Raw genomic sequence first — 2,977 nt, forward strand, 5'->3', positions numbered from 1 at the left:
GTTGTCGGTAGGGATGGGTACCGAATTAGGTACTTTTGAGGTACCGAACCGAAACACGTCGGTACTACCGAGTATCGAATCAAGTGAGATACCAAAAGAAAAAAAAAAAAAAAAAAAAAACTTTTTTTTTTTACCTTTTTTCTTTTCATGTCAACGTTCACACGCACAATATATGCTTACCTAGGATTTGACTTGATTAAAAAATAAAGCAGTCGGAGCAATGGCAAGCCGAAAACTGTCGAAATTGTAGTTATTTGAAGTTTGGATTTTTTTTTCACGACTGAGCTAGGTAAATAAAATTTCTTGAGACTAAAGTACAGAAAAAAGGTATTGTTGGGTACCGGTATCGATTCACAGGTACCGGTACCGGTATCGGTTCAAATGTGAAAGGTACCCATCCCTAGTTGTCGGGCCTTATAAATAAATTTGATTTGATAAATACATTTGATTTTATGTCCGCTGGCTACTTTGGCCTTCACCCATCTGAATGTTATCACAAATCTCAGTCTCATTTTCCTGTGATTCTTTTGGGATTACATTTGCCTTTTCAGTTTTTGGTAGGTGGTTTACAGCTCTCCTCATACTGAAATCTTCATCATCCGTTTCCTGCTCTGTTTGAGTCTGACTCTCAATGACATTCTTGGTGATTAATTTGACCAACCTATTTTTGAGTACTTTTCCTGTGTCAGGATAAAACACCAAATAAGCAGGGCTGTTCTTATCATAGCCTACAAAAATACCCTTTTCACATCTTGAATCCAACTTTTTCTTGTTTTGCTTGTAAGCATAGCATGGTGACCCAAATGTTCTCATTTTTGAAAGGTTAGGCTTCTTTCCTGTCAACGTGTAGTATGGAGTCTGTCCTACACGTTTGTTGTATATTTTACTGTATTTATTTACTGTATATTTTATTCCATTTTTATTCTATTTTATTCTACTCTTATCTTGGGCAATTTGATTTGTTTTGTTATTCTTATTTGTGACCTGTTCTGTCTAAATGTTTAAATGTTGAGCGATTTGCAGTGTAAAATTTTCCTCTGGTAATAAAAGTATTTCTATTCTATTCTATAAAATGTTATACAGTATGTCAAGCATTGTGCCTGTACCCAAAAGTAACCTCTTTACTTGTTTTTTTAAAGCTTTCTTTGCTTGTTGCTTGAGTAATTGCATAATTACTGTTACTATTATGGCAACCTATTCCACTGTGAGAAGTATGTATAAATAATGTATAATGTATAAATAAAGTTATGTGTAATAAAGTGGAATGACAAAGGAAAAAAGTATTGAACACGCTAACTGAAATTAATTCAATACTTAGTGGAGAAGCCTTTGTTTGTAATGACAGCTCCAAGGATGCTTTCTGTATGATGTTGCGAGGAGCACCTGTGCATGGCCGGTTGATGATGGAGTGATGTTGCTTCCACTTATGGATAATGCCCCCAATGGTGCTTACTGGAAGATTCTGAAGTTGTGAAATACGTCTTTAGCCAATTCTATTTTCATGATTTGCAACAATCTGTTTGTGAAGGTCTTGAGAGGCGAGCCCTTTGCTTTTACCCATCAGTTGATGTTTCTTGTGTGGCAACCTTGGTAACAAAAAAATACATTTTATAGCCCATCAATATATTCTAACCCAGTTGACATTATTAGCACGGATAGGAGGTAGAGTTGCCTTCTAATTCGTTTTAGTTTTCAGCTGGTTCCTTGCCTTTCCTTGATGTGGTGTACTGCTTTTTCTTAGTGTGTCCAATACTTTTTTCCTGTTTCATTCCACTTTATTACACATAACTTTATTTACATATGGACTTTAATGTTTAGATTTCTTGAGTTAATACAAACGTCTGGTGCAAATTTCGCTTGAATACGCTCATTGGAAATACATTTACTGAACAATACTTATTTCCCCCATTGTACACTATAAGAAGTGCTTCTACTTTATTCACCTGCACTGCAGAGTATCACGTTAACAATCAAATGGCTAGCAAGCTCACCTGTGACATACAGTGCAAAATACAAGAGTACAATCTTAGTCGACTTTTATGAAAACAATACACAAGTTGGAACAGTTTGAACGTTTTATTAGTTAGTTTATTTACCGTCTTTCGAGTTTCAATGCATAATCCAGACATAGTTGCATTCCAGATCCACCCTGTTGTTGACATGTCCTTAATTCTTTGAAAACATAACGTTACTGAAATGAATAAGGAATGCAATGTTCGCTAGCTTAGCAACGTATTTTCATTCAACTGTAGCTGAGTACTGAGGCGGAAGTTAACATTTTTTCAAAGTAAAAGAAAACAGTTTTTTGCACAACGGATAAATGCAATTTCACGGAGAGAATATGTCTGGTGGTGGCCATATTATATACTGTATTATAGCTTACTTGAATGAACAAGTCTCCCTCCCCACTTTACCTGCATATTTTCAATTCACAATAAACAAGTCTCTCTCAGTCTCGTGCCGTCCCAACGTTGCTCGCCTGTTATCAACACAAAGGCACAGTGACGAATGAGGAAGTCAACAGACCGCCGCCCGTCGACTTTGCGCCTCCTGGCGGCATAAAACAGAACAGCAGCCTGGTTTCCTAATGAATTCCAATGACGTGAGATCACCGTGCTCTCGTCGCGGCAAAATGGTTAGGAAAACGAATGGCTCCATCTGTACCTTCGCTTTCCATTGTTTCTGTTGACGCCTCCTTACCCTGTAGTGCTGTTGTCTAAGTAAGTGTTCGATAAGTATTTTGTTTTGTTGCCTTTCCTTTTCGTGTCCACAGTTCGTTGTTCCACAGTGCCAGCTAGGCTGCGTCTGTTTTGTTCTTTTGTAACGTGCGCTTGTTTACCGGCTTGCTCTTCAAATACAAATCATTATTTTCTACTCCCTCGTCTCTGCCTCCTCTCTCATCATCATTGTCCTGCAACATTGGGTTCTACTCTCCTTCCCTCACTACCCCCATTCCTAACAAATCGCCTCCTCTGTC

The sequence above is a fragment of the Notolepis coatsorum genome, assembly GCF_963971535.1.
Source record: "Notolepis coatsorum genome assembly, chromosome: 14".
Taxonomy (NCBI): Eukaryota; Metazoa; Chordata; class Actinopteri; order Aulopiformes; family Paralepididae; genus Notolepis; species Notolepis coatsorum.